Below are 23784 nucleotides of genomic sequence, written 5' to 3' on the forward strand. Positions count from 1 at the left end.
TTATTGAAAAATAAAAAGTATATTTTAAGCAATATGATTTTACACAAATGTCCATAATTTTCTCAGATTTTTTTAAAATAACGAGTTTCTCATCGATTTTGAACGTTTTCAAATAATATTTCGTCTTGGTTAAATTTATGTCGGAATTTCTAACAAACCGTATTCACTCTTTGTAAATCTGATTCAATAATTTAATTACTGCACATCTCAAAAATCATTAATCGACGTTTTCTCTTCCAAAAATTACTTGGAAATATTTAACTGTTAGTTTAACCCTTTGGTTTTCATTTTAAGCAAAGTGTATACATAAACCATCAAAATTTGCAGAATTATTACGTCTGAAAAAACGATTTCATTGCAAATATTAGGGGAAAAGTTTGACATTAATTCTCGTAAAATTTTTCAGCTTAATGTTACTCTGGAGAACATTGACATCGATTGTTTCAATTAATATTTACATTACTTATACCGTGTTAAATAGATAGCGTAATGGTACACTGCAATGGCTTCGATTCAAATTTCGAACTCACAAAACTCAGAAGTTTGCCGAAAAATATTAGTATTTTGAGAGGAAAAATAGGAAAATTTTTAATTGGAATCAGATTGCTAAATATACATATTGAAATCGCATAACTTGAATTTCCAATGCTTTATATTTAACAACTGCAAAATTGAATCCTGCCAAACGTTTCAAAATCATACATTTTATTTAAGTTATCCTTACATTGTAATATTTCCATCTCATTTACGTCTCATTGTTCACTGTTAGCGACACAAATAATCTTTTATTTTTCATTGTAAACATCCTCCTCTTGAGTTGGATTGAATAATAGTAATAACAACAACACAAGGCATTGAATGAACTGAAATCAAGAATTTGGAGATCATCATGCCTATTATTAGTAGTAAATACGATTTTGGAAGTTGATGGGAATGAAGTGACAGCTCTGCCTCTCTCGTAAATAAAATAATATGTAGAGCAGTTTGGTTTGGATCGAAGAGCTTTGATGAGACTGGACTGGACTCTGCAGAATCTCACTTTCTGCTGCAGCTGGAGAAGAGAGATTGCGATGTGACTCATTCTTAACAGTAAGCAATAACGTGTACTGGAGGGAATAGAATCAGGGCCTGTGGTAAGAATGGAACGATTGTGTAAGGCCCTGGTGGAAAAAATGGGAAAAATAAAATTGGGAAAATTTGTATCAATTTAGTCTGACAAATTTGGAAAATGTACAAAACGAGACTCGACAGGCTGATTAGGTAGAGAAGATAATTATTTTTTTTTAATAGGAATTTACGTTACAGTGTAATATAATTAGGAAAAATCCTTGTAAATTAAGTCACAAAATTGAAAAAATGTTGACTTATCTGGATTAACACTATAAGTAAATTTAATATCTATATTTTTTATTTCAAGTGTAACAAGATCTGTTTTATTTTTGGCACACTGCCACCCGAAAATGTAATCTTTATTTAAACCTACATCATTTTAATATTGTTATATAACAATATTAAAGATTTAAAGATGTTATATAACATCTTTATATTTCCATTTTGGTCGTTCTATTTATCCATATCGTTGCAGAAACTTAAAACTATTTTTTAACCCAACAAAATTCTCTCCCAAATTTACCAAGGCCTTCCTCGCAAGTGAATTTCCGTAATTTGCTTGACTTAATTTTTATTTAAAGCAAAATAATTGAATTTTCATTGATTTTCAAAATCATTGAATTTTCACCTGGATTTCGTTCGATTAAGGGCAAAATTAACTTTTTAACCTGCATTTTAAACATTGCAAATTGCAATACTTCCGAATTTATAAATTCGTTCGTCGTAGATACTTTTAAAAAATGTTTTTCTTTACTGTGTCACCAGCCAAATTCTGTCGCCCAAAAATCAGCTTGGCCCTTGGCCTGTGTTGGGCCTGTTTGGTTAGTTAGTTTGCTCATGGTTGGTATGTAAGTGGAGAAATGTTCCTTGGGTGGATGGATGGCGTCGTTTTATAGGGACGAAGCAGGAAGAGAGGAGCCCGAGTGATTTGATTATTCCATCACCCAAGCGGAAATTACGTGATATTAAATTAAATTAAAGCGAATGAATTCAATTAAAGTCAAGGGACTCTATTGACGAGCCATCCTCTTCATCGTCACCGGACTGCTGGAATTTTGCTAAATTTATGTATTCACAACATGACCGAGGACTAAGATGTAGGTGGGTGGGTGGGGTGAAGGGGAGTGGAAAATGAGTGCGTGGGTGGGTAAGTTGCCATTTTAGACCAGGTGGTCTCATTTAATTATGTTTAACAAGAGGTCAAATTTGTAATTTACCTTATTTTGAAATATTATTTGAAAAGTGAAATTTCGGAAATTATGGAGAAAATGGTGGAATTTGTTCTTAATTTTGAGATGAACCTGAGTGAGTGGGTGGTTCGCATTTTAATTACTAATTTAATTACTACATTTACCTATGTATCAACCGTTAAAATTTGTACATTTAAATATTACTTATGTAAGTTTGAAATACGATTGAAAAATTGATATTGACATGACGGAAATTATGGTGGAATTTTTGGAGTAAACTGTTATTAAACTGAAATTGAGTGAGTTCATAGAGTTCGCATTTTGATTACTAATTTAATCACTACATTTATTTATCTAGTAACAATTAAAATGTGCATGGTTGTTACTTAATTACATTTGAAAATGATTTGAAAACTCAATTTGCAAAAGTTGTGGGCTTAAAACCAAATGACAAATAAAAATGGTGGAATTTGTAATAAAAATTTTCCCAAATTTGATATTTCCATAAAATTCTTCATCTCAATAAACTAATACATTTCTAATTATGATTATTCTTCATGCCTTTTAATTTTGTGTAAGTTTGACACCAAAATTATTTTAAAGATAATTATTCATTATACTTTAACTACGACGGTAAATTCGGGGTGAAATTTCAAAAATAAAATTTCCACCGTTCAGGAATTAGCAAAATTTCCGGAAACCATACAGAAAAAAATTTGTCCCCAATTATTATCATCATCATTTCATCAGCACGACGACGACGACCACGATCCGAACCAAAACTATTAATCTCCTCTCCAGGAATAAAAGTATGTAATCCTTTCCCATCCATAATTCGTCATCATTTTGTCCTCTCTCTCGTCCTCATGATCTTCCATTATTCACGCGAAATCCATTGTCCACTCGGCCTCGCATCGAATATGTATGTACATAAGCCCGGCTGTAAAAAATCCCTCTTTTCTTCACATAATAAAATTTCCGCCACAATAAAACCCAAAAAATTAAGCTTTTTCCACCACCCACGGTCATTACCATCGGACCCCACAAAATCGAGGGGACGTTTTTTCCCCTGTACAAAAATTGTAGCTTAAATGTTACTCGCCTTAATATTGTCGCCCATGTTCCATTTTTCTTTGCATAAAAAAATTCAGGGACGGTAAAACCCTTTGATTTTTATCAGATTTTTGCACCATTTTCGTTACAATCTTACCCCCACGGAACATTAGGGGGCATTTTCCTCCTCCATGACAAATTACACCAGAAAAACTTATCGTCCCCTCAGTTTTCCGCTGGCACTGTAAATCCTTCTTCTCCTAACCAAAAAAGTCAGCTTTCCATTTTCATTACTACCGAACCCCCAAAAATCTAGGAAACATTTCCCCCCAAAAAAACCTATCATTCTATAATTAGCGACCAACACCACCAATATCGTCCTCCCCACCGCGTTCCGCGTGCCCTGTGCGTGGAGTGACACATGTACCAAACCGGACATACCGTACTTTACTTATCGATCTTCCTCTCTCGCCCAAATAAAAACGGAGGAAGCCGCGACCTTTGAACTTTTCTTTATCATCACCACCATCGTCATCACCGTCGTTTATGCTCGTGGAAGTGGAATGCTGAGTTTAAGTGCTGGCAGAAGAAGCGATCCGCACTTAAGAGAATTTACGTATGTATTTCCAACGAGTAATTAAGTCTGCGACATGCTCCCTGCTTTAGGCCAGGCATGGACACACTTTTATAATAATTGGATTTTAATAAATGGACTCACACCAGAAAGTGGCCGAGAGGAGAGGGAAAGTGGATGGAGTGGAGTGGAGAGGAGAGAAAGTTTACTTTGCGTGGGTAAATTTTTAGCCGTGGCGATGCGATGATTATCATGGGACAGAGTGGAAATAAGTGTTACTTATGAGACCAGAGGATCTATGAATGCAATGCTTGGTGATCACTGTCTTCTTAAAGAGGGGTGAAATTAAAAGTAAAATTGGATGAAAGTGCAAATTCGGGTGGTGTGCAGTTAAAAATAACAAAGTGCCAAAAAAGACGAGAAGAAGCGCTTTTTATAAGTACGAAACTCTTAATAATGCGGTAGTAAAAGTGATATCGAGTTGGTAACAATCTAATTGTTTGAAATGAAAAATTTACAATTTTGTAAATTTTAATGCAAAATCTTATCTTACGCTTTTAGGGACAAATTGCTACCTAAACGGTGGTGCCAATTTTGCTACCACTCATTTACATATTTGCTATGCAAATAATCCTCCCATTTTAAATAGACCTTCACTCTAAATAATATAGTAACGAAGAGTTACCGAGTCTGTAACAACCTACATGTGTACATAATTCTCCAACAAATTCAAAGTCTCGCTAATTTCATGAAGTTTTCATTTCACTACTAAATTTGGATTTTCCTGCAAACTTTTATACATTTTTGTTCAAAACGAATCTCTTCCTATTTAAACGGTGGGCAAACTCGGTGACAATTTTGCTACATGTATTTACCATGTATGCAAATAATCCTGCCGTTTTCTGCTTTTGTCACTTCACTTCTTCCCTTCACGAAATAATTGTGTAATTTTCCGGCGTAAATTTCCTTGAGGGCTAAATTTAGTTAGAGGCATAGGTAGCTGGTAGTGTAGCTGGCTGCGTTGGTGGATGGTAACATGTTGACATTACTAATTAACAAAGAGGTGATTAATTTGTTTGTTTTAAGACTCCCCAACCCACCAACCAAGCAAACCAACATGCACATCCCCTCTAATAATATTAACCAAATGAAACTATGAGATCCATCCAGCCAGCCAGCCAGCCAGCAGCCTCAACAATTACAAATTATGCAGATATACAAGGTTTACCTTGACAGGGTTCGACTACGTCAATATGTACGAAATTCAGGCATATCTTGCAAAATAGGAAAAATTGCATTCCAATCTTGAAATTTGCTATGAAATTTACTGCAGTTGTGTCTCATTTTTTTCTAAAGAATGTGTACGTACGAAATTCAGGCATATCGTAATACATGCAAAATATGAGTAAGAATTGCACAAAATGCATTTTTAATCTTGAAATTTATTAGCATGAAATTTACTGCACTTTTATCCCATCTTTTTCCGAAAACTATTACTTTGGACTCTAAATTCATGCAAAATAGTACTAACGGCGTAAAATTACACGAAATGCATCCCAATCTTGTTGCCTCGTCTATTTGTACATATTAGGAAAGAAAGATTGACGAGTTTTTTTGCATAATGTGGAAAATTTGAAGTTCTTATACTATAATTTTTATGAAATTGAAAATAGAATTATGTCAGACATTAAACTACCCAAAATTCAGTGCAGTTTTATTTACATGTCTCAAATTTTGCAAAAACCATTTTACTTATTTACCTCAAACCTGAGACTTCTATTTACTTATTTATTATTTCAAGTCTTAAAATAATTCAAAATGTTTTTTTTCTCTTACCTTGTCACAAATTGGGCAAATTCCTTGGCCAAGTTTTTTTCTTAATTTACGAATCCCGTTAATTCCAATTAAACCGAAAAACTTAATCTTATCCCGGTGTTTTTTCTTTCAATATTTTTCCCGACAGAGTTCATTAAAAAGAAATTCTCGCCAATGTTTTTCCTTGATAAGGAAAAATAAAAGTGTTCCTTATCTGTTTTTACTCCCTTATCCAAATATTTTCCTGCTTCTTCACTCACTAACAACAGAACACTGAAAACAATTCGTTCCTCTCACCTCGTCACAAAAATCGTCACAGCATCCGTTCCGGTTTCTCGGAAATATTTGGTATGTTTCTCATTCCACTTTTTTTACTAATTGTCACCACTTTTTAATACATAATTAAAACTCTCATTGGGCAAAAATTTCAACAAACTGTCAAAAATTCTGTAAATAATCTCACAAATTCCCTTGTGGAAGTTTTTTTCTATATAATTTCACCTAAAATAGCACTCTTAATTAATTCTCAATGAGTACCCGAAAACTTGAAAGTTTCCTAATAAAACTTCCACTCAATCGTAAAATTAAGCTTGAATTGTATGTTTTGTTCCCCCATTGAGAGGATGAGAAGAGGAGAAAAAGCCGAGTCGACGACCTTCACCTTCACGAAAATCTTTTGACTTTTCCACAAATTTGGCCCGCTGGGCCGATCGGGTCCATTTTTTCGGAGAAAAAAAATCAGTTTTTTTTTTATTTTCTCCAATTTCCGGTGAATTTGTTCTCCAGAAACGTGACGATGTGGGGTGAGCGGTGCGTGCGGTGTGTGTCGTGGGAAGACTTGGGCAAGACTGGAGCTACTTTTTGGTTTTTGGACGGACAGAGAATCGATTCAACGCTTACTTTACGCCTGCTGCTGCTCCTGCTGGAGTGCATCTTTTGCGCAGCATGGGGATACAACTTTACTCTCTCGTGGTAAGTAAAACCTAGCATTTTCTAACTTACCGTATAACAGAAACGTTCCGTAGTGTGTAGTTTTGGTACAAAATTTCCGACATAAGAGCCAACTTTGTATCGTTTATAGGAAGGAATAGTGTGAGATGAAAATGCATCGTGGTCTTATAGGAAATGGAAGATTGTAGAGTTGAAATTGTTTCGCTTTTTTGGATAAATAAGTTTTTCTGATAAATTTCTGGAAAATTTTGGGTTGTTTAGTATACTTTTTTGGAAAATTGAAAATTTGATTATTTTGGAAATGGATTTGTATTGTTGTAAACCTTTATTCAACTGTCAACAAATATCAGCTAATATAAGCTGGTTTCCAATTCATGACAGAAATGCTATAATTTAAAAGCACTAGTCTAATTTGTAAAGTTATTAACCATTCGGATGTACAGGAACGTTACGTAATGTGTGGAGTTAGTTTGGTACGAAATTTCCGAGACAAGAGCCAACTTTGTGTTTTGTATGAGATGAAAATGCATCGTAGTCATATAGGAAATGAAAGATCGCAGAGTTGAAATTGTTTCGCTTTTTTGGACAAGTTTTCCTGCTAAATTTCTCGAAAAATTAAAGGGTTTTTGATTGGAGTTTTTTAAATTGAAAATTGAATTATTGTGAAAATGAATTTTCAAAGCATATGTATAACAGGAACGTTCATTAGTAGTTTTTGTACAAAATTGTCTACTTGTTTAAGTATGTAAGAGCCAACTTTGTGTTTCGTATGGGAAGGAATATCTGTTGTACGAAATGTGAAATAAGATGAAAATGCAGCTACTATAGTTTGTATGGTCGTATAGGAAGATTGTAAAGTTGACTTGGTTAATAAGGTTTTCTGGACAAGTTTTTTTGATAAACTTCTGGAAAATGTGAGATTAGCATGCTTTTTTCAATTGAGAACTGAATCATTTTAATATTTACAAACTCATAAATTATTAAAAACGAACGATTAAAACGCCGCAATAAGTGAATAAACAATTTCAATTTTCTAACGTAGTAAATTAGATAAAGTTTCCTTGAGACGCAAGTTGTTTTTTTAGCATCAAACATTTCCAGTGTTTCGTTTCATTCGGGTTTGCTACATTTCTTACACTGCAAAGCAAAAAACGCAAGACATGCGAGGTGCAAGAAACTGGGAGAAAGTGCAAGAAATCTGCGCAATCAAGCCACGTGCCGTAGAAATTATAGCGTCGGGGCGTAGTTTCTTGCGCCTTGCATTTCTTGCAGGTCAAAATCTCTGTAAAAAACATTTTTATTTTTTTGAAGGATTATTTGCATGCGAAACACTTATTAAAAATGACAAATTAAAACGCCGCAACAAGTTTAAAAAATGATTCAATTTAATAATATAATAAAATAGGTAATATTTCATATAGTTATAAAGTTATTTTTTTTACTATCAACATAAATTTGTAAAACTCATCCCGTCGTTCGCAATTTTTTCGCAGGAACAAAAAGTGTGCAAAAAAACTTCAAATGTTTCTCTTAGTAAATACATACACACAATTGTTTTGTTCTTGTGAACAGTTTAAGTACATTTATTGATTATGTTATGTATTCTCGTACTGCATCCATGGGGTAAAAAAATAACGGATAGCTTGTTCTTGGCTGGGTCTCTGCTTATCTGCATTACAGAAAATGTGGAGGAGGAGGATGGTTCTCTCTTGATGAGTGCTTATCACCCCCTTGTTATCAACCATTCCCCGTGCACTGACTTTTATTTATTGGATGAATTATGTATGATAAAAGACATAAATAACAAGGTCAGGGTGCTTGAAGAGAGGTCATCTTCATCGCTCGTTTATATTTAATAATTCCATATTAAATTAAAACCTTATCTTTTAATGAGTACATATTTATATATGTATATATAAATTTGTGACCTTTGACCTCTCCCCATTTTTGTGAAGAGGCTTGATAAGATTTGATGATTTTAGTTACTGGGCATAAATTTGTGGTCTCCTTTTCTAAATGCATGTTCGTTTCGTTTTATATTCTCGTTTTATACGTGTTTTTTTTGGTTTTGTAAGGTGACGGCTTTTTTCGGATAAAAATTTTGTAAAAAATTAATTAAGTTTAGGAAAGTGGGTATAAATTCAGTCAGTTTTTATTCTCCATACCTAAAATTATTCGTGGCATATCGTGTTTTTTGTTTGTTTTGTAGTTTGGTGACCTTTTTCGGATCAAAATTTCCCAAAAAATTAATTAATTTTAGGAAAGTGGGAATACGTAAATTCGATTAATTTGTCTGCTAAGAAAAATTGAATTTTGAAAACTGAAACGCATCTCAATTTCATAATTTTATATCAGATTTTCATGATTTCTTTCGGAGGGAGAATTTTCTAAAAAGTGAATTTCAACCTGGTACGATTTACTAAATCATAAATTGCAATAAATCAGGGTTTTCGGTTCGAACTGCACCTGACATTTCGTTGGGATGACGAACGTCGCTTTGTGGGAGGAGGGGACATGATTTGTTGTAATGTCGTAAACGCGAGAGAGGCACATCTGGGAAATTAAATTTTTAAGGGGAAAGAGCATTTTAGAAAGGTGTAATTTTAACATAAAATATTTAATTTCCAGTCATAACTTTAAGCAAATGATTAGGAAAATTTTGGTATTTTAAGGATTTTAAATTTTCAAAAATCAGATATGCAAGCATATTTCAGTTTCTTACGGAACAAATTCAACTTTACAAAAATCTATGCGTTTAAAAAATTTGATAAAACGAAAATAACATCTTCTCTTCTCCCGAAATTTATGAAGCTTTTCCGCATTGGTAACAATGTACAAAGAACTCGGTAATTTCCCCAAATCTTAAATCCACTATTGTTTCTCACAGAGTGGTAACAATTTCTAAAAAAAAATTGAACTTTATTGAAAATTATTGTTACAATTCATGACCAACTAAATTTCTTAATTTTGCATAACTCGGTGACGACAATTTCATTACCAACGTGCATAAATTTGTATAAACATGTATCATCTTGTCATCTTAGAGATAAAAATGTATCCCGAAAAGATGGGAGCCCTCCAAAAAATGTGGGTTAGTTATTCATCTCATCTTCCTCTCAAAAGTACGAAAGGCTGTGTAACACTCACGTCGAGAGAGACGAGAGAGACGTCTCTACCTCACCTTTTACTCTTCTTCCTCCTCCGTTACGTAACGACACGGGTACACGTTATTTTATGCATATGCATATTTACTACGTACGTACGTACTCGAGGTGGGGGAATACTGCATTGCATTCACTTCCTTCCTTCCTGACGAGACCTTCATTCAGCTCTTAAACAGAATTAAAGGATGGCTGTTTCAAATCTACAAAGTTTTACAGGGTTTCCTTCTAATCCCTTCAAAACAATTTTTTTTAGAAAGAAAGTAGTTTGTTGTGGTACAAAATTCGAGATAAGAGTAACCACTTCCACTCAGGGGGAAAGTTTGTTGGAAGAATAAGTTCAATTTTTTCGGCCGCTTTATTAAAAAAGGCTAATTTTGAAAATTTGTCACCATTTTCCCCACCGTTTTATTAAGAAAAGCTATCCTTAAATATTTTATCAATATTTTTGGCATTTAATTGTCTACGATTTAATAATGAGAAATATTGAAAAAGTCCACTTTTTTATTATTCTCACTGATTTTGTTATTGATTTTGAAATATTGAGTATATATAAAAAATTTAGAAAAAATCATTTTTTTCAATATTTTTCATTCTAAATTAGCAAAAAAAATCGCACAAAAACGAATATATAAAAAAGCGTCAAAATCCCCACTTTTTCTCCACCATCCTGTCCAAAATATTTACGGAGCCCTGTCACTTTCCACCTCTCTCTAATAACACACATCCTCCTCGAGCCAGCCGAAAATTTCTCCCCTCACCTCCCAGTCATATTTTTAGATGAGGAGATCACCAACCAAACGAAACTGTACTCTCTACTCCTGCCAGGAAGACGGAAAAAGGGTTAAGTTACTGCACTACATTCTCACACTTGACGAGATCTCTTACGTCCTCGTCGTGCGTTGTAACTCGTGTAAACAGACACAATTCATTCAGACTTTCCTTCAAATGCGGTTGGTTGGTCCACGTTTTTGTCGGAGAGTAAAAAAAAGTTATCAAAAACACACCTTGTATCAGATTTCGTTCCTAATGCGGTACACATTTGTGTATACTTGCTTCAACTATCTAGGAGTAGAAAAACATGAAAAACTACACTTTGCACCTTAATTTCAACTAATTTGTCAATTCATTCTCCTTTCTTGCAAAATGTTGTCTACATTTTTGCCTGGGTGTAAAAATTCATTAAAAAAATACACTTGTATTTTTATTTTATTTTGGTTTAGACACTTCCAAGGTCGCTTTTATTTCAAATGTGGTACATATTTTTGTACCTTTTCAGGTGCAAATGGGGAGTAGATAAACATTTAATAAACGCAACTATGCACCACGATTTCAACCAAATTTTCAATTCACTCGCATTTTCTTACAAAATATGTATGTCCACATTTTTACCTCGGTACAAAAAGTCGTCAAAAAACACCTGTATTTGAACGATTTTAACAATTTTTTTGACGATTTCATGCTCAGATTTGTTTCGAATGTGGTACACATTTTTGTACCCTTTCAAGTGCAGTAAAAAAAAGTCATTAAAAAACTAGAGTCCACGGCTTTTTTCACAATACGTTTCCTTCCAAGCGAGACTCAAGTCTGATCGTATTGTGTTACACAATACGCCTTGTGGGCAGGACTTAACATAACCTTGACTTTATTTTTAAAGGCTGCAGGGTAAATGCATACATTACATACACAAATAATATGAGATGAGAGGAAGGTGGTGGTCATGCTGGTTGTGCTTTGTTCATTTTCAATCACACAAAGCGCACAGGAAGGAAGGAAACAATTTTTATGAAAGGGTGGAAATATGCAGTGTTTTGGGTGCAAGTAACCATTTGCAAGAAATAAAATCCTGCAAAAATTGGTTTTTTGCAGGTATTTTGACCTGTAAGAAATTCAAGGTGCAAGAAACTACGCCCCGCCGCTATACTTCATATTTCTTGTACTTTCTCCCAGTTTCTTGCACCTCGCATTTCTTGCGTGGCTTGCTTTCCAGTGCAAGGAATGTGGCAAACCCGAATGAAACGAAACACTAGAAAGATAGCCTGAAAATTTACGTCACAAAATTGTTTCGACATTGGAAACAATTAAGTTTTTCAAAAATGCAAAATTGATTTAGCACAACGTCGCAAAAGGAATAAGTGAAACGTCAAGATGCCAAATAATTTGTAAGATCAGCTCGGTTTTTGACAAAAATAGATAATTAAGGAATGAAAATGTGTTCCAATAACATATCCAGCTCCGAATATGAAAAAGAACAATCATTTTCCAATTTACATAATGTTCATAAACGGATATGAAACGAACATGCGAGAAAAAAATATTGAACCCTCTCAATTTTTGTTATAAAACGGAAAACTTTTATTTCAAGAGATGAAAACAAAACTTTCATTGTTTGATTACGTAAACAGATTCAGATATGTGGTAATAAGAAAATTATTTAGTTATACAATATGCTTCAAGGTAAACTTTATTTACAAATTTTTCTATAACATTTTTTGCAAAAATTTGTTAAATTAGTGGAAATAATAAGCCAAAAATGATATACGGGCTTCAATCAATATTACTTACCAATTTTAGGTATCAGATTTATTTTTTAAAAAAACGAAGCAACTAAGGACGTTGTATAAATCACTAAAAAAATAGTCTAAAATGATATTACCATATTCCCAATATTTTTTAAATTTTCATGTCATTTCACCTTAAGTTCATAATAATTTGTTTCCAAACGATTATACGAACATTAATCATAAACAGTTGAAAAACAACTTATTCTACAAAAATTTGTAACAATTTACACAAAAACGGCAAACTATGACCAAAAATGAATAGACAAAATTATCCAAAATTTGTGTAACAATTTATTTTTTTTTTAAATCTCGGGAAAACACGATATCCCCAATTTTAACTTTTCGCCTCATTTCCTCCAATTATTGATGGCAACTCGTACCCAAATAGCAAAAATTAGATTCCATCCATTTCACTCACTCACTCAATTTCATTACAATACAAAAAGTCAACAACGGGATAGTTCCGAAAAGAAGATGATAAACTTTCTCTTGTTGCAACAACGTTTCTTTATTCCACTTTGGATAAGTTTCTCTTTGTTGTTTGTCCATGTTTTCCTTTTCTACTTTCTTCCTCTTCTTCTTCTTCTTTGGAGGGGAGTATGTAAAAGCAGGAAATTATCCGTATTTAAATTTTACGACTTTTCTTCTTTTTTTGCTCGATAAGCTTGTTAATAAAAAAAAGTTGGATTTTAGTTCCCTTTTTTACTATGTTCATTCCGTTGCGAATTTAATTTTGAGACGAGTTTTTTTCTTCTTTCTTTTACTACTACGGAGAAATGAAATCGGATTATTGATCGAGAGAGTTTATTTTTGAAACGATTTTTTTGAGGGAAATTGAAATTTGAAAAATATCTATTTATGTATCTATGTATTGAAAATTATAATTGATTTTTTTACTTAGAAATTTTGTGATCGGTGGAATAAAAAATTTCGGAATTTTGAATGGCTTTTTAAGATCTAAATTGAAAGTTGAAAGCTTCGATCGATTTTTTTACTCGGAAATTTTGTTTAATGAGAAATTTCATGGCTTTGATTTTTTATGTGAATGATTTTTTTTCTGGGAAATTGAAATGCGAAAAATATTCAATTAAAAATCAATCGATATTTTCTTGGAAATTTTGTTTGGTAGAATAAGAAATTTCGTGGTTTCGTGGAAAATTTGTATTTTATTTTCTCAAAATTGAAAGTTGAAAAATATTTATTTAATGAAACGCGATACGAGGATCAAATTGCAATGGATTTTTTTACTCGGAAATCTTTTATGAGACATTTCTTGGTTTCGGTTTCGGAATTTATTTAGATTTTGTATGATTTTAATTTATTTTTGTCATCCTCCCAAAAAGTCGGCGGAGGGAGACGAAAAACGAAGGAGGAAAAGAGGGAGAGGAAATTAATCCGGAAATCTTTCATTATTGGAGAGAGAAAAAGTCCCGGAGGGGGTCGTTTCCTTACAAAGTCGCATTTTTTATATTTTTCGTTATTAAACTAGCTTTTTTAATCATAAAGTATGTTTTTTAATTCAAAAATTTTCCAAAATCATAATATTAAACGTATTTCTTTTTAAAAATATAAATGCTATAAGTGTTTTGCTACAAATTGTATTTATTTTTTTGTTATTGGTGAAACATTTTTCATTCATTTAATTTTTTAAAAATTCCAAAATTGCATATAAATCAAATCAGCAAATCTATTTTTTATACCTTAACATATTTATTTCTATAAATGCAAAGAACGGTGGTTTACAACACCATAAATTGCAAAATTTACAGTTATTTAGGGTTAACTTTCTCTCACATGAGTGTTTGATTTCCATTTTTATCCCAAGTCAGAGCTTAATGTTTATTACACAAATTCTGATTTTTAGATCATGCAAAAAAAATTGCACCAACAAATATGTTCCTTTCGCCCTTTTTTCATTCGCAAGAATATTTTTAACTTAATTTGCGCAAAAATTATAATGTATCTTTATTACTTACCAAAATATCTGACCTTTTGTGCACATATCCTTACAAGGAAAACTTCATGTAGGTTCGAAATTTTGAAAATTTTCAATACTCAATTCTATATATGCCTACAAATTTATTAGTCAATACTTACAAAATGCCATTCATCTGTATAGATCAAATTTAGATTTTCAAATTTTCATAAAATTCCGTAATGTCGCCAAACTTGACAAAAATATTTCATAAGAATCAAAAATTTCATTAATTTCATTAATTTTAATCTATAAAACAGCTAACCTTATCAATTCGACACTCACTTATCAAGAAATATTTCCTAAGTAAGTTTTTAAGTAATCCTAAATTTCTAAAAAATCTACAAAGTTGCAAAAATTTGATGCATTTGTTCCAAAACATTCAAAAAGTACAATATGTATTCAAATACTAAAAAAATATTACCAAAAAATAAATCATCCAAAAAAATCACGGAAAAGGGAATTGATTGTGATCGATCATACTCAATTATCCGACCCAAAATTTCTTCAAACTTCAGCAGATCACCAAACATTGCCAAAATTTGCCCATACCTAGAAAAAAATATGTTAACGTTCTGCCACAATTAAGAAAAAAATTTAATTGTAAAACCACAAAATTTCATTCTTCCACTTTTAAAATTCCAATTTAAACAAATAAAGTTACACTATTAATTCAAATACCAACAAAATATTACCTGATTGAAATTAGTAACAAAAAATAATAAAAGCATTCAAAAAATTCCATGCAAAGACATGGACTATGATCAATCATATAGTCAATTTAGCGATACAAAATTCCTCCAAACTTGATCCGGTCACCAAACCTTGGGACAAAATTTGTCCCTGCCCAGAGAAAAAATTCAATAATTTATTTTTAAACTTTCTCCCACGCTTGGCACGTGTCCCTCATTTCCTCATTTCTCCACACATACGAACGTATTCTGCAATTGCACACAAATTCACGTTGGTCTCACTCAGTCGGCTCTTCTGCACCAAGAATTTTCCCCACAACCACCAACACCAACTTTCACTCCAATGAAATGTGTCTCAATTCCCACCCGGTGCATAAAATCCCAAAGTTTACAACGTCCCACTAAATTGGCTCGAGATTGGCTGCCTTGTTTCTCTTATTTTTTATTTTTTTCCCACTCCCTCCTCCAATGCAAAAATTTGGAGGGAATAAAACCGCCCAAATTTTATTAGGCAGAGGAGAAAGTAAAGTAAAAAAAATCATAATTTCTTTTTATTCCGTTTTATCAAAAAAATTCTGTTAGCGAAAAAATAGGGGTTTTCTTATCCACTCCCATTCAAGACAAAAATTTGGACGAAATGAGGCTCAAATTTTATTAGAGAGAGAAATTAAACTACAAAAAGATAATAATTTCTTTTTATCAAACAAAATTTCCGTTGGCCAAAAAATTAGGGTTTCGAAGTGAAATCTAAATGCAAAAATTTGGACAAAGCCCGAATTTTATTCTGGAGAGAAATTAAACAGCAAAAGCTTCTTTTTATCCCATTTTATCAAAATATTTTCAATCAAAAAACTCCGAATGCAAAAATTTGGAGGAAACAAAATACAAAATTTTATTAGAGAGAGAAATTAAAATACAAAAAAATACTTTCATTTTATTCCATTTTATCAAAAAATAAGGCAGGATTACGTATTATTTTCGGTGGAGGAAGAAGTGAAAGTTGTGGATTGGATGCACGCAGAAATTAATTGCTTTATAAGATAAGGGATTTTGAAATTCGGTTCCCCGACGTCATCCCTTCTGCCGACCGACCAACTATTAACCTCGGTCTCCTCTCCTCTCTCGGTGCGGACTTTACGTACTTTCACCCGACGAGCGAGTCAATAATTCTCCATCTTTTCCGACAGCTTTCACCAGATTTATGACCAAATTTTGTCCAATTTCAGAAAAATCGATTATTCCGTTTCCTTTCCAGGCAGGTTTTTGTAAATAGAAATTTCTCCACAAAATATTGAGGAAGGGGAAAAAATTGTCGAAAATATTTTGATTAATATTTTTTTCTTTTGGGTATAAATTGAACAAATATTTTGATTTGTTAAAAGTCACGTGGGGGAGAAGCTTAAATTTTTATGGAAAAGTATCCGTATAATTTTTTATAAAAATACATTTGTAAGTTTTAATAAAAACTACATGTCTTAAGGTATTCGAAATGTGAAAATTTATTTACTATAAAGAAAGTTTTATTTTTAAAAAATCATAAATTTTCCAAAAAACATCCTCCTCCTAAGTTGATGTTACTTATTTCTAATGACAAAATTCAGTTTCTATTATACGAAATCTAGTACAAAATCAATTATTGTGGGTAAAATGAATCTAGTAATTTTACAAAAAATCACTATAATTTTATATAATTTGAAGAAACACGCATTTTCTATTCTACAAAATTTACAAATTCTTTATTCCTAAAAGAAAACAAATTGTATCGAAAAATCCATTAATTTTGCATCAAATTTCATCCCAACTACGTAATTACGTCACGACCGGGGCGTTTATTTATTTATTGGCGTCCATAATAAATTGTCGCCCCGCTGGTCCCTTAGCCGGAATATATTTAAACTTATCATATGACGAGAGGAGGGAGAAAACCTGCTCTTATCTGCTGCCATTTTCTCCCGAACAGAAAATAAATACGTGTAGCAAGTCGTCCATTAGATCTCCGATACAAAAAGTAACAACTCTTCTCCTGCCAGCCCGGGCACGTCTATTTATCACGGCGGGTGAAAAATATTAATATTTCCTTCATTTCGCTCTCCTGCGGATGGGCAATATTTTAGTGGCTGGGTTGAAGGCTAAACATGAATTATTATCATTTGACACTAAATTGAACACAACACTGCAGAGAGAAAGTGCGCAAAATGCATAAAATGGGTAGAAATTTGGGTCAGAAATATTTGCACTAATTTTGTGGCTAATGTTATTCACGGATTTATTCTTGGTTTTAGGATAGAGTAGAAAGTAGAATAAATAAATGGAGCAAAATTTGGACCGATTTTAGTAGTTCCGAAATTGCTAAAAAATAGAAAGTAAAAATATAAAGTAAAAACCAAAATTGAGACAAAAAAATCCGAGATGTTATCTGACAGAGTTAGTTTACATTGCACAAAAAGGAGAAGAAATAATTTTAAAAAAAATTAAGGACTATTTTTTTTGAACGAACAATAATTGTACCAAGAATTTTATTCGTGGATTTAATATATTTTTACTTTGAGGAGAAAGAGAGAGTTTCGATGTGAACACGTGACAATATTTTTTTGGAGCCGAAATTTGAGCTTATTGTCAATTATTGTCTAGTCGGTCAAATGAGGACATAGTACATGTCTGATAAGTAATGGTGTATTGTGCGTCGTATTTATAGAGTTTCTTGTTATTTTTTTACTATAATGGCCAATTTTTTCTATTTTTGTCACACAATAAAGCCGTAGAGTATTTTTTGTCATACAATACGCGCATAATTAAGCAAAGATTATTCGTTGACAACTGTGGCATAACAATGAAATTACGTTTAGTGGATTATTTTTTGTAATATTTTGCACAATTTAATGCCGTATTTTGTAAGAATTTCGGAATAGTTAAAGCAGCAAATTGTCATTTGTAGAGTAATTATTTTTTTAAACGAATTTTCTGTACCGTAAAAAATCGTATAATAATAATAATAATACTACGATATCAATAAGATAATAATAGTGGCCAATTAGTTGAGGGGATGGCTTTCTCCACAAATTTATTTATAGGTTAGTTATTGGCCCGATGTTGGCTGGGGTGAGCACGTGAGGAGGAAAAAAGAAAGCATGGAAAAGGAGCGAGGAGCGGAATGAGACAAGAATCGGATTGAAGATCCATCAACTTTTGTCAGATTTCGGTGCGTGAATGCATACGGGCACAATTTTCTTCTCGTACACCCTTAGAAAGTAGAGGACACAATTTTCACATGGATATGAATTTGGTATCAACTTAAGTAACAAATTTTTACCAAATTGGTAACACGAATCAATATTTGGTAACATGATCTTTTATAAATTGGTAAACAAGCTGATTGTCACAACGTTTTTTTAGAAGTATCGAATTTAAAAATTAGTCTATAGTGTTTTATAAAATTTCACAAAGTTGATAACTCATTTTGACCAAACTTGTACCATGCAATTTTACCAAATTGGTAAAAAGGAGAATCAGTAACTTTATGTCAGGTTTTCAAATACATTTTTTTACTTTAAAAAATCACATTTTTAAAAATTATTCCAGGAATTATTTATTAATAAATTGATAGCAAAATTTGTTCTATTGGTAACAAAAACATGACGAATTGGTAACAAGTCATTGGTAATATTTGGTAATAAAACATTACCGGTTGGTTGTCAATCTGTCCCGAGATTTCTGCGTGTTGGGGAGGCTGTTAGAAAAAGGAGAAAGTCTTTTTTCGTCTCCTGATGAAAATTAGGTGCAGTTGGTTTGCTTCCTTTTTACTCGTCGTGATCCAATCCCGTCAGCCAGGATTCGATGCATGCGGGCAGCTAACTAACCAGCAGAATATAATATGATACAGTCGTCTGATAATAATGGTTTTCTTCCGCCTTCCCTCCGCCTGCGGTGGATCGAGAAGAACTGCACGCATTTTTTTGGCTTTGGCTAATTGAACAAAGCAATAAATCCAATGAGATGGGTTTATCATGAGCCCACAATGCGGGTGAAAGTGATACCAGTTTTTATTTTATTTTTTACATTAGTTTTCCACAAGGAAATTGAATATTTACAAATTGCACAAAATTGCACAATTAGGGAGAGCTTATTTCTCTATAAAATGGCAAAATTATTTGTACCGGTAGATTATTTCTGTCCAGTTTTTACTTTGTATAGTTTCCTATTTCCGAAACTTATTTAACTGATTTATAATTCTAACTCATTTTAAAATTTTCAAAAAAATAGTTAAAATTTCTGAATATATTTGATATCAAAAATATCATAACTTTTTTCTATTTATCAAAATTGCACAATTTAAATAACATTTTCCATATCAAATTGCGAAATTATTTTTATTGTTACACATTTTTGTAAAAAAAAATCCATCAAATTTTCCATAAGTTTCTTATTATCCAAACTTTAAACGATTTCGATTCCACAATTTTAGCAAATCCAATTACTTTCTAAAAAATAATATTCTACAATTTCTCAATATTTTCCCTCCAAAATTCCATCGCTTCTTTCCATACATTCCTATATTTCATACCTAATAAATATATTTGCCCAAACACCGGTCCTCCAATTTCATCTCTTTTCTAATTTTTCCCCCTATTTTTTAATCCCCCCAAAAAATTCCCCCTGTTACATAATCACCCTCAAACCCCCACCCATCCATTTCTCCCCATTTTTTCCAACTTTTGTCTCACTTTCTCCAACTTTCCCAAACTAAATTGTTTGACTAGATTCTACTTTCTCCAATTTTTTCCCTTCTTTTCCTTCTCTCTCTTCCCCTCTTTAACTTTCACCCAGCTTCTCTCAAAATACACACACATTTCGGAATATCGTCATCCCCTCTTCTTCGTCGTCCCACTGTTTACTTTATTTTGTCGAAGGGATAAAGTAAAAGTAAATTGTGCCCAGCACACCACCACCACCCGGTCTCTCGCTCTCTCTCTTTTCCTCGTGTCTCGTGCGGACGGAGAAAGTTGTGGAGTTGGGAAAATCGATACATCCCAGCCTACCCCGAAAAATTGGACTTTCTCGCCCACCACCCCACCAAAAGAAAGCACAGCAAGCAAACCAACTAAATGTGATTTAGGGCTCGTGCCGGGTCCTGCACCACGGCCGTCCGTCCGGCCAGTTCCCACAGCCCGAGCCATCCACCCAACCACGAGCGATGGATGGATGGACCTTTCCCAGAGAGAATTTGTTCTCGGGAATAAAATTTTAATTTGGTGTGCTCTGGGGAAAGTGTGCACTCACTTTGCCTCCAGAGAGAGCAGGATGGAGATTGGGGACCAAGATCCAATTTACGAATTTACCATTTACCAATCCAATCCGAAATTAAGTGCTTTGATAACGCTTAAAAAGTTGGGGAGGGGAAATGGGGGGGGGGTTAATTTTAGAGGGGGGGGCGATTCTGGGAAATTAGTTTGTATTATTATTATTGTTTACGTGTATGTGAGGAGAAAGTGGAAAATTGAATGTTTTTGGAGAAAGTTGGGGGATTCAATGGCGTTAATTTTTTGTGAGGAATTAAACTTATTTAAAAAGTATAGTAAGATGAAGTTTCATTTTTTATTTTTTTTGGGGGGGGGGGGCAAAATGTTGTTAATGCAGAAACAAACTTTTAAATTTTCAAAAATGTATAAAACTTCTACAAAATATACGTATGCAATTTTAAGCTTAATTTTCTGTGAGGGTAAAGCTCGGTTATTTTTTTGGGTAAAAATTAAACCTTCTGTTAAACCGTTTCAAGCTCTGTTTGCAGCTTTCGAGGTATTCTTCATGTAAAAAAAGAAGGCACAAGTTTCTAAAGATATATGTTGCATTTTGTGGGAGGAATTTGTTCTCCTGTTTTATATTTTTTTTGTTGGAATAAAATGCCGGTTTAGTATTTGGTAAAAATTAAATATTTTTCATACAAATTCAGGTCTTGTTTCTTCGGTTTGTATGAAAGTGAAAACTAAGATTTCAAAAATATATAACGAAGTGTTTTAAGGAAATTTTGAACCTTGAACTTTTTCAACATTTTTGTGGGATAAAACGCTGTTAAATACTTTTTGGGAAATAAATAATTTAATTTTGTAAACTTAAATGAGTTATTTTTTGCATGGAGGATGCAAATTTTCAAAAAATAAATTTCGCCACCCATAAAACTACCCAAAAAAACTGCACATTTTAAACTTTTTTTACCTACCAAGCATTAATATTTTTGTGGTGTAAACGCCGTTAAATATTTTGCGTAAAAATTAAATACTAATTAAATTCCAGGTCATGTAATTCTTCTACGCCGAAACGAAGACGAATATTTTCGAAAAATAAATTCCCCTCAGACACAAAATTACCCCCTCCCCCCCAAAAAAATATATATACCCACCTACAAAATATATTTTACTCCCTATGTATCCCACCCAGCGAAAAGAGTAAACTTTTTTGCCTGCCAAGAATGTATTAAATGTAAGCAGGCCGGGCTGCCGAGAAGGAACATTAATCATGCCCTTCCACAGTAATCGTTTAATCGATATTTGCCTGAAATTGAAAAATGGATCCCTGAATCCTTTTAATCGCTTCGTTCTCTCTCCAAATCCATTCTTGCTCAAAACCTCCTCCTCCCTCAAAATAAATTCTAATACACAACACAAAATGGAGGGAATACAATACATTGCATTAATCGGGTTGTCCTCTCACATTTTCCCCAAATTCCAATACATTCTCAGCAAAAGGAAAAAATATTTCAATTAATTTTTACCATTATATTAAAATTAGAAATGCAAGGAAAAAGTTGGATTTGAATTTAATAGAAAAAAGAAAATAATACAATAAGAAAAAAGAGAGAAAAAAGTTTTATAGAAATTTTTTTAATTAAAAATTTCCCTTGTTGAGTATAGAAAAAAAGTTGAATAAAATAGAAGTGAAGAGAAAATTATCGGGGTGAAAGTTTGAGATTTTTTTTTCAGACCAGTTGATAACTTTGGGATTATGTATTTCACAAGTTAAGAATTTTGGACGATTTAAGAAATTTGAGAGTGTTGGACAAGTTGTGAATTGAGTGAATTTCTAAAATTTTAGACGTTCAGAATTTTGGATAGGTTGATAAATTTGTGAATCATGGGGAAAATTGTACTTATCAACTTTGAGAATTTTATACAAGATGAAAATTTCAATAATTTAGAACAATTTGAGAAATTTTAGAGAATTAGACAAGTTGTGAATTTATTTGAAAATTTGAGAATTCCTATTTTTGGATGAGTTAAGAAATTTGAGAATTTTAGACATTCCATTAAATTTGTGGATTTTTGGTAAAAATTTTACTTTGGAGAATTTTAAACAAGTTGAGAATTTCAAGAATTTAGAACAATTGAAGAAATTTGAGAATTTTGTGAAAAATTTTACTTTCACTTCGTCTAGAATTTATCTTGCCATGTTTGTTTCGCGATTTGGTTGATGTTCCTACTTTATTTAAGACGGGCTCCTCCCCTTTTTTGGTGGAGAAAGTAGTCGTAGGTTCCTTACTTTCACTTGGTTTGGTTCTCCTGGTTGGTTAGTTAGCAGAGTTTAAAACATATTCCATTTATTACAAATAAGGGCATAAAGCTGTCTGACTTTGGAGATAAATCTTTATTCAGGGATCGATATTTCTACGTGGCTTTCTCCCTCCGGACTTTCTCCCCCCTCCGAATTCAAGGCAAACAGAGTGGAAAGAGAATTTCTAATTTTTTTCTATATTTTATAAATATATAAAGGCGAAGAAGGAACAGAAATTGGGCTAGGTTTTGGTAAAGCTGACGTGAAAATTGGTCCAGTCCAGGTTGGGATTATTTTTTCTCTCCGTGAGGAGCGCGTAGATAAGACCTTATCACAAAATGGGAGCGGACACGCTAAATAATGTGGTAGCAGAAATATTATTTGTACAAATCGTATGGCGCAACCAGGTTTGATTATAAATTGGTAAAAGATTTGAATTTCGTGGTAAGTTTTACCAAGAAAATCCCATCTTCAAACAAAGTGTTTACCAAATTATTACCTAAAATTCGTCGAATCAAATATAAATAGTCACAGCTCGGTAACAGAATGCTATTAAGGATATTGATATTGTAAATAAATGCCATTTCGTAAATAAATTGTTACCGGTTGGAGTTATTATTTACCGGTAAAATTTACCATCGTCTCCATTTCGTGGTATATAAGCGTAGTACGATTTGTATCCCCAAATCGTAGCTATCGTGATAACCAAATGGTAGCAATCCTTGTTGAGCCAAATCCCACCGGTAAGAAAATCTACTACCGAAAAACATTACATCCGGTAAAAAAAATTCCTGTCGCATTATTTAGCGTGTGCTGCCGAGTTATCTTGTCTGGTATGGGAGCACCCCTCTCGCGCATAAATAAGTATTCCTCCTCCGCAGTATCTTTCACCATCCATCGGATAATAATGTCTTTCGCGGTGGTGGTCGTTTGTGGATGGCAGTAAATTTAATTTATTTTTATGGCAATGGACCACCACCATCCTTTCCACCACCACCACCAGGTTTCTCGGAAATTGCAAAACTTTTGTCAATTTTTATACTGCATAAATCCCATCCATGTACAATTTCTCATTTGCTTATGGTCCCCGCGGTGAAAGTGAGTGAAATTTCCCAATGAATTAAGGTCATTCCATTCAATTTCATCCTGCTTTTTTT

General features: G+C 32.9%; 1 protein-coding gene across 1 annotated transcript in view; it reads right to left on the reverse strand.

Moving 5' to 3' along the window:
* LOC110862326 (DNA N6-methyl adenine demethylase-like) overlaps positions 1 to 6608 on the reverse strand; it is a 39004-nt gene extending 32396 nt beyond the window's left edge. Inside the window, exon 1 of the mRNA XM_022111508.2 lies at positions 5764 to 6608. The gene's annotated coding sequence lies outside the window, so the exon portion shown is untranslated. The remainder of the gene's footprint in view (positions 1 to 5763) is intronic.
* Positions 6609 to 23784: the final 17176 nt, after the last annotated feature.

Source organism: Folsomia candida, unplaced genomic scaffold, assembly GCF_002217175.1.
Source record: "Folsomia candida strain VU population unplaced genomic scaffold, ASM221717v1 Fcan01_Sc054, whole genome shotgun sequence".
In the NCBI taxonomy this organism is placed as follows: domain Eukaryota; kingdom Metazoa; phylum Arthropoda; class Collembola; order Entomobryomorpha; family Isotomidae; genus Folsomia; species Folsomia candida.